The following is a 9908-nucleotide window of genomic DNA, read 5'->3' as shown; positions in this document are numbered from 1 at the left end:
GAGTTGAAGCGACACTTGATATGCCTAGTCTTCCAGTGAAACCTGGGCTCCTTGGCAAGGGCAATAGCTCCAGTGTTGTCACAGAAGAGAGTCATCGGACCCGACGCATTGGGTATGACTCCTAGGTCGGTAATGAACTCCTTCACCCAGACTGCTTCTTGTGCTGCCTCCGAGGCTGCCATGTACTCCGCTTCACATGTAGATCCCGCCACAACGCTTAGCTTGCAAACTGCACCAGCTTACTGCCCCACCATTCAAAATATACACGTATCCGGTTTGTGACTTAGAGTCATCCAGATCTATGTCGAAGCTAGCATCGACGTAACCCTTTACGACGAGCTCTTCGTCACCTCCATAAACGAGAAATATTTCCTTAGTCCTTTTCAGGTACTTTAGGATATTCTTGACCATTGTCCAGTGTTCCATGCCGGGATTACTTTGGTACCTTCCTACCAAACTTACGGCAAGGTTTACATCAGGTCTGGTACACAGCATAGCATACATGATAGACCCTATGGCCGAGGCATAGGGGACGACACACATCTTTTCTCTATCTTCTGCCGTGGTCGGGCATTGAGCCGTGCTCAATCTCGTACCTTGCAATACAGGCAAGAACCCCTTCTTTGACTAATCCATTTTGAACTTCTTCCATATCTTGTCAAGGTACGTACTCTGTGAAAGACCAATGAGGCGTCTCGATCTATCTCTATAGATCTTGATGCCTAATATATAAGCAGCTTCTCCAAGGTCCTTCATTGAAAAACACTTGTTCAAGTAGGCCTTTATGCTTTCCAAGAATTCTATATCATTTCCCATCAATAGTATGTCATCCACATACAATATGAGAAATGCTACAGAGCTCCCACTCACTTTCTTGTAAATGCAGGCTTCTCCATAAGTCTGCATAAACCCAAATGCTTTGATCATCTCATCAAAACGAATGTTCCAACTCCGAGATGCTTGCACCAGCCCATAAATCGAGCGTTGGAGCTTGCACACCTTGTCAGCATTCTTAGGATCGACAAAACCTTCCGGCTGCATCATATACAATTCTTCCTTAAGGAAACCATTAAGGAATGCCGTTTTGACGTCCATTTGCCATATCTCATAATCATAGAATGCGGCAATTGCTAACATGATTCGGACGGACTTCAGCTTCGCTACGGGTGAGAAAGTCTCATCGTAGTCAACCCCTTGAACTTGTCGATAACCCTTAGCGACAAGCCGAGCTTTACAGATGGTCACATTACCATCCGCGTCTGTCTTCTTCTTAAAGATCCATTTATTTTCTATGGCTCGCCGATCAACGGGCAAGTCAGTCAAAGTCCATATTTCGTTTTCATACATGGATCATATCTCGGATTTCATGGCTTCCAGCCATTTGTCGGAATCCGGGCCCGCCATCGCTTCTTCATAGTTCAAAGGTTCACCGTTGTCTAACAACATGATTTCCAAGACAGGGTTGCCGTACCACTCTGGTGCGGAACGCGTCCTTGTGGACCTACGAAGTTCAGTAGCAACTTGATCTGAAGTTTCATGATCATCATCATCAACTTTCTCTCTAGTCGGTGCAGGCACCTCAGGAACATTTTCTTGAGCCGCGCCACTTACCGGTTCAAGAGGCAATACTTCATCAAGTTCTACTTTCCTCCCAGTTATTTCTTTTGAGAGAAACTCTTTCTCTAGAAAGGACCCATTCTTGGCAACAAAGATCTTGCCTTCGGATCTGAGGTAGAAGGTATACCCAACAGTTTCTTTAGGGTATCCTATGAAGACGCATTTTTCCGACTTGGGTTCGAGCTTTTCAGGTTGAAGTTTCTTGACATAAGCATCGCATCCCCAAACTTTTAGAAACGACAGCTTAGGTTTCTTCCCAAACCATAATTCGTACGGTGTCGTCTCAACGGATTTCGACGGAGCCCTATTTAAAGTGAATGCGGCAGTCTCTAAAGCATAGCCCCAAAATGACAGTGGTAAATCGGTAAGAGACATCATAGATCGCACCATATCTAATAGAGTGCGATTACGACGTTCGGACACACCATTACGCTAAGGTGTTCCAGGCGGCGTGAGTTGTGAAACTATTCCATATTTTCTTAAGTGTGTGCCAAATTCGTGACTCAAATATTCTCCCCCACGACCTGATCACAAGAACTTGATTTTCCTGTCATGTTGATTCTCAACCTCACTCTGAAATTCCTTGAACTTTTCAAAGCTTTCAGACTTGTGTTTCATTAAGTAGACATACCCATATCTACTCAAGTCATCAGTGAGGGTGAGAACATAACGATAGCCACCGCGAGCCTCAACACTCATTGGACCGCACACATCAGTATGTATGATTTCCAATAAGTTGGTTGCTCGCTCCATTGTTCCTGAGAACGGAGTCTTGGTCATTTTACCCATGAGGCATGGTTCGCACGTGTCAAATGATTCGTAATCAAGAGACTCTAAAATTCCATCTGCATGGAGCTTCTTCATGCGTTTGACACCTATGTGACCAAGGCGGCAGTGCCACAAGTATGTGGGACTATCATTATCAACTTTACATCTTTTGGTATTCACACTATGAATATGTGTAGCATTATGCTCGAGATTCATTAAGAATAAACCATTCACCATCGGAGCATGACCATAAAACATATCTCTCATATAAATAGAACAACCATTATTCTCGGATTTAAATGAGTAGCCATCTCGAATTAAACGAGATCCTGATACAATGTTCATGCTCAAAGCTGGAACTAAATAACAATTATTGAGGTTTAAAACTAATCCCGTAGGTAAATGTAGAGATAGCGTGCCAACGGCGATCACATCGACCTTGGAACCATTCCCAACGCGCATCGTCACCTCGTCCTTCGCCAGTCTCCGCTTATTCCGCAGCTCCTGCTTTGAGTTACAAATGTGAGCAACCGCACCAGTATCAAATACCCAGGAGCTACTACGAGTACTGGTAAGGTACACATCAATTACATGTATATCACATATACCTTTCGTGTTGCTGGCCTTCTTGTCCGCTAAGTATTTGAGGCAGTTCCGCTTCTAGTGACCACTTCCCTTGCAATAAAAACACTCAGTCTCGGGCTTGGGCCCATTCTTTGGCTTCTTCCCGGCAGCTTGCTTACCGGGCGCGGCAACTCCCTTGCCGTCCTTCTTGAAGTTCTTCTTACCCTTGCCTTTCTTGAACTTAGTGGTTTTATTCACCATCAACACTTGATGTTCCTTTTTGACTTCTACCTCTGCTGATTTCAGCATTGAATATACCTCAGGAATGGTATTTCCATCCCCTGCATATTGAAGTTCATCACAAAGCTCTTGTAGCTCGGTGGAAGCAACTGAAGGATTCTGTCAATGACCGCGTCATCCGGGAGATTAACTCCCAGCTGAGTCAAGCGGTTATGCAACCCAGACATTTTGAGTATGTGCTCACTGACAGAACTATTTTCCTCCATCTTACAGCTGAAGAACTTGTCGGAGACTTCATATCTCTCGACCTGGGCATGAGTTTGAAAAACCATTTTCAGCTCTTCGAACATCTCATATGCTCCGTGTCTCCCAAAATGCTTTTGGAGCCCCGGTTCTAAGCTGTAAAGCATGCCGCACTGAACGAGGGAGTAATCATCAACACGTGACTGCCAAGCGTTCATAACGTCTTGGTTCTGTGGGACGGGTGCGTCACCTAGCGGTGCTTCTAGGACATAATCTTTCTTGGCAGCTATGAGGATGATCCTCAGGTTCCGGACCCAGTCCGTATAGTTGCTGACATCGTCTTTCAGCTTGGTTTTCTCTAGGAACGTGTTGAAGTTGAGGACAACGTGGGCCATTTGATATACAAGACATATTGTAAAGATTTTAGACTAAGTTCATGATAATTAAGTTCATCTAATCAAATTATTCAATGAACTCCCACTCAGATAGACATCTCTCCAGTCATCTAAGTATAACATGATCCGAGTTAACTAGGCCGTGTCCGATCATCACGTGAGACGGACTAGTCAACATCGGTGAACATCTTCATGTTGATCGTATCTTCTATACGACTCATGCTCGACCTTTCGGTCTTCTGTGTTCCGAGGCCATGTCTGTACATGCTAGGCTCGTCAAGTTAACCTAAATGTATTGCGTGTGTAAATCTGGCTTACACCCGTTGTATTCGAACGTTAGAATCTATCACACCCGATCATCACGTGGTGCTTCGAAACAACGAACCTTCGCAACGGTGCACAGTTAGGAGGAACACTTTCTTGAAATTATTACGAGGGATCATCTTATTTAAGCTACCGTCGTTCTAAACAAATAAGATGTAAAACATGATAAACATCACATGCAATCAAATAGTGACATGATATGGCCAATATCATTTGCTCCTTTTGATCTCCAACTTCGGGGCCCCATGATCATCGTTGTCACCGGCATGACACCATGATCTCCATCATCGTGTCTTCTTGAAGTTGTCTCGTCATCTATTACTTCTACTCCTATGGCTAACGCTTTAGCACTAAAGTAAAGTAATTACATGACGTTTATGTTGACACGTAGGTCATAAATAAATAAAGACAACTCCTATGGCTCCTGCCGGTTGTCATACTCATCGACATGCAAGTCGTGATTCCTATTACAAGAACATGATCATCTCATACATCACATATATCATTCATCACATCCTCTGGCCATATCACATCACAAAACACTTGCTGCAAAAACAAGTTAGACGTCCTCTAATTATTGTTGCAAGTTTTTACGTGGCTGCTATAGGTTTCTAGCAAGAACGTTTCTTACCTACGCCAAAACCACAACGTGAATTGCCAATTTCTATTTACCCTTCATAAGGACCCTGTTCATCGAGTCCGATCCGACTAAAGTGGGAGAGACAGACACCCGCCAGCCACCTTATGCAACTAGTGCATGTCAATCGGTGGAACCAGTCTCACGTAAGCGTACGTGTAAGGTCGGTCCGGGCCGCTTCATCCCACGATGCCGCCGAATCAAGACAAGACTAGTAATGGCAAGCAAATTGACAATTTCGACGCCCACAACTGCTTTGTGTTCTACTCGTGCATAGTAACTACGCATAGACCTAGCTCATGATGCCACTGTTGGGGAACGTAGCAGAATTTTAAAATTTTCTACGCATCACCAAGATCTATCTATGGAGTCATCTAGCAACGAGAGAGATAGGAGTGCATCTACATACCCTTGTAGATCACGAGCGGAAGCGTTCAAGAGAACGGGGTTGATGGAGTCGTACTCGTCGTGATCCAAATCACCGAAGATCCTAGCGCTGAATGGACGGCACCTCCGCGTTCAACACATGTACGGAGCGAGGACGTCTCCCGCGCCTTGATCCAGCAAGGAGGAGGGAGAGGTTGAGGAAGAGGGCTCCAACAGCAGCACGACGGCGTGGTGGTGGTGAAGCTGCAGTACTCCGGCAGGGCTTCGCCAAGCTCTCACGGAGGAGGAGAGGTGTAGGGGAGGGGAGGGACTGCGCCTTGGATGTTGTATGCATCCCTCCCCTTGCCCCTCTATTTATTGGGGAAGGAGGAAGGGGGCCGGCCCCCTCTAGATGAGATCTAGAGGGAGGGGGCGGCGGCCAAGGGGAGGGGGCTTGCCCCCCAATCAAGGGGGGCGCCCCCTTTAGGGTTTCCCCCCAACCCTAGGCGCATGGGCCCAAGGGGGGGGATGTGGCCAGCCCATGTAAGGCTGGTTCCCCTTTCCTCTACAGTCCATTAGGCCCTCCGATAGAGGTGGCCCCTCACGGTGGACCACCAGAACCCCTCCGGAGGCCCCGGTACAATACCGATATGCCCCCGAACCTTTCTGGTGACCGTATGACAACTTCCTACATATAAATCTTCACCTCCGGACCATTCCAGAACTCCTCGTGATGTCCGGGATATCATCCGGGACTCCGAACAACATTCGGTAATCACATACAAGTCTTCCTAACAACCCTAGCATCACCGAACCTTAAGTGTGTAGACCCTACGGGTTCGGGAGACATGCAGACATGACCGAGGCGACTCTCCGGTCAATAACCAACAGCGGGATCTGGATACCCATGTTGGCTCCCACATGCTCCACGATGATCTCATCGGATGAACCACGATGTCGAGGATTCAATCAATCCGTATACAATTCCCTTTGTCAATCGGTACGTTACTTGCCCGAGACTCGATCGTCGGTATCCCAATACCTTGTTCAGTCTCGTTACCGGCAAGTCACTTTACTTGTACCGTAATGCATGATCCCGTGATCAACCACTTGATTGCATTGAGCTCATTATGATGATGCATTACCGAGTGGGCCCAGAGATACCTCTCCGTCATACGGAGTGACAAATCCCAGTCTCGATTCGTGCCAACCCAACAGACACTTTTGGAGATACCTGTAATGTACCTTTATAGTCACCCAGTTACGTTGTGATGTTTGGCACACCCAATGCACTCCTACGGTGTCCGGGAGTTGCACAATCTCATGGTCTAAGGAAATGACACTTGACATTCAGAAAAGCTACAGCAAACGAACTACACGATCTTTGAGCTATGCTTAGGATTGGGTCTTGTCCATCACATCATTCTCCTAATGATGTGATCCCGTTATCAATGACATCTAATGTCCATAGTTAGGAAACCATGACCATCTTTTGATCAACGAGCTAGTCAACTAGAGGCTCACTAGGGACGTGTTGTGGTCTATGTATTCACACATGTATTACGATTTCCGGATAACACAACTATAGCATGAACAATAAACAATTATCATGAACAAAGAAATATAATAATAACCATTTTATTATTGCCTCTAGGGCATATTTCCAACAAGACATCCTCGTACATGGTAGGCTGCTCTGCGACTAAGTTGGGGTTCGCCGCGGCCATGGCCGCCACGGCCTCCTTGCTTGCGCACTCGTCGTAGATCAGGTCCTCCGCCAGCAGGTGCTGCTCCAGGAGAAACAGGTTGTGACGTTGTTCCTCTTGCGCCTGCTGGAACACCAACATAGACACCGGCGTAGGCTGCACCTCTGCCATGACGGGGTTATAGCGCTTGCGCCCGCTCCATGGTGAAGCCGGCGTGAACAAGCGCGAGCACCAGGGCGGTGTCATCGGAGCCCGTTTCCATCGTGGGGTCATCCTCATCATCGGAGACCTTGGGAGTGCTGTCCATCAAGCCGTCCTCAATCCGCCTGGCACGACGGCTCTGCCTGGTGGCCGCAAGGGAGGCCACCTCGTGCTTCATCTTCGTGGAAAGTCTCTCCCATAGAGCTTCGCTGCCTGTAGTCATGGCGGATGCGGTGCAAGGGAGGAGGATGGGGAGTGGCATGTGTTGTGGCATGGAGTTAGCCGGGTGTGGCCGCCTTTAAATAGTAGATTTTGGTGAGGCTAGACGTCCAGGTTTCTCGATGCATGGCGCCAGAGTGGGTTTCTCGGCCGGCGAGCCTGCTAAATAGCGGCATACGAAAGATATCTGTCTCGTCCTGTCCAGTAACGCGTCTCCGGCATTGAACATGCACGGACACCGGGGACGCGTCATGGGTGGCGCCCTTGGCTGGCGCGCTGCTTCAATAGCAGAGGAAGTGAGAAGTCGCGTCCGCTCTACAACGGCATGAATTCGGGCGAGGGAGGAGGGGGTTTGGGTGGGTTAGGGTGGTCAAACGAGGGCGTGGATGCTGCCTGGACGCCCGCAAAGCCCCCCACGTTTGTCTCCAGTTTACGGGAGTAAGTACGTTCGGACCACCCGGTGGACAAATACAGGACCACGTTGGATGGCACAACACGTCCGAACTGCGTGGTCTTGACGGCTGGGGCCGGTTTGAGGGTCGGCGATGGAGACACCCTTAGTAATTGCAAATGAATATGTGGTTGGATGGTTAAGAAGACAATGATATCCCAGTCCACCATGATTCAAGTCTTGGTGCTTGCATTCCCCTTGATTTATTTCAGAATTTCTGACGATGCACGTTTAATGAGAGAAGATGTCATAAAAATACGTGTATGCGCGTGTATATGAGCGCTTGTGTCTATCACGTGTTAAAAAAAAGGTATGTTAGAGCATATCCAACAGCCGCGCCGCGCGCCGCGCGCTAAAAACTAGTTTGCCACGGCCGCCAGCACTGGCTCCAACAGCCGCGCTAAAATGCGCTATATGTCCAAAATTCATGGGGAATGTGTGTGGGGAGGCACATCAAAAGACATTCCGCCCATGACGGCCGGAGGTGCACCCATGCCTCCCATGAGACAAGAAAAACTCATGCCTCCCATGCCGTCCATAGCATCGGGGGGTGCTCCAAAGCCACCCATGCCTCCCATGGCACCTAAACCGCCCACGGAACCTCCGAAGCCACCCATGCCACCCATGGCGCCAAGGCCACCACCACCCATTGCACGAACCATGGCTTTTTTTTGGATCAAGACTTCTTCACGTGAAAGATTGACAAACTCCTTTTGCACCTCATTGAGGTTAGATGTGTCCAAGAAGAACAAGTGCTTCTCCCATTCCAACAATCTTGTTCGCTCCTCATTGCTCACCTTCCTCTCCTCCAAAGCCACCTTCCTCTCCTCGGCTGCCACCCTCCTCTCCTCGGCCGCGGCATCTTGGTTCCTTGCCATTTTCCTCACCTCGTTGGCTTCTTTTCTTGCCTTAAAAATAACTTCCATAGCATTTTTGAGCTCATCATCTCCTATCCTCTTCTTCTTTTCTTTTGCGTCTTTCTTGCACCCATCCGGTCGTTTTGGCTTCGAGTATGAAACCGAGTTGGGTGTGGGGCTTCTCTTGCCGTCACTTGATGCATCCTTGTCGGAGTAACCGACCACGGGTACCCCGAGGACGGCAAGACGATATTTCAAGACATCGGGGCTAGCAAAGCCCCTCAGTCCGACTGTCCGGCCGCTCTTGCCGGCTCCCCGTCCGACTGCTCTGCCCGGCCGGCTGCCGACTGCCGGCTGCCGACTACACCAACCTACCGGCTGCCGACTGCGCCAACCTGACGGCTGCCGACTACACCAACCTACCGGCTGCCGACTGCAGCCTGATCCGACACCGACAAGACACCGATGAGACGGATGTACCCGAGCACTATTCATGCGTCATCTCAGTCATCATGTATAGTGTCACTTGTCCCCTGGCACTATTTATGAAGTGACCCAGGGGACAAGCATGACACCCCACCATGCCTTGCCCATGCCACCACTTAGCTTAGATGATAAGCTAGCGACACTATATATATGAGCATCCATCCATCCACCACATACACACACTCACGCATGGAGGCACACGCCCTCACGGCCATGCATGCCATGAGACTAGCCGTGAAGGAAATATGCCCTAGAGGCAATAATAAAGTTATTATTTATTTCCTTATATCATGATAAATGTTTATTATTCATGCTAGAATTGTATTAACCGGAAACATAATACATGTGTGAATACATAGACAAACAGAGTGTCACTAGTATGCCTCTACTTGACTAGCTCGTTAATCAAGGATGGTTATGTTTCCTAACCATGAACAAAGAGTTGTTATTTGATTAACGAGGTCACATCATTAGTTGAATGATCTGATTGACATGACCCATTCTATTAGCTTAGCACCCGATCGTTTAGTATGTTGTTATTGCTTTCTTCATGACTTATACATGTTCCTATGACTATGAGATTATGCAACTCCCGTTTGCCGGAGGAACACTTTGTGTTCTAGCAAACGTCACAACGTAACTGGGTGATTATAAAGGAGCTCTACAGGTGTCTCCAAAGGTACATGTTGGGTTGGCGTATTTCGAGATTAGGATTTGTCACTCCGAATGTCGGAGAGGTATCTCTGGGCCCTCTCGGTAATGCACATCACTTAAGCCTTGCAAGCATTGCAACTAATGAGTTAGTTGCGGGATGATGTATTACGGAACGAGTAA

Source organism: Triticum urartu, chromosome 2A (assembly GCF_056163025.1).
Source record: "Triticum urartu cultivar PI428250 chromosome 2A, HENAU_Tu73, whole genome shotgun sequence".
Lineage (NCBI taxonomy): Eukaryota > Viridiplantae > Streptophyta > Magnoliopsida > Poales > Poaceae > Triticum > Triticum urartu.
This window is presented reverse-complemented; position numbering follows the sequence as displayed.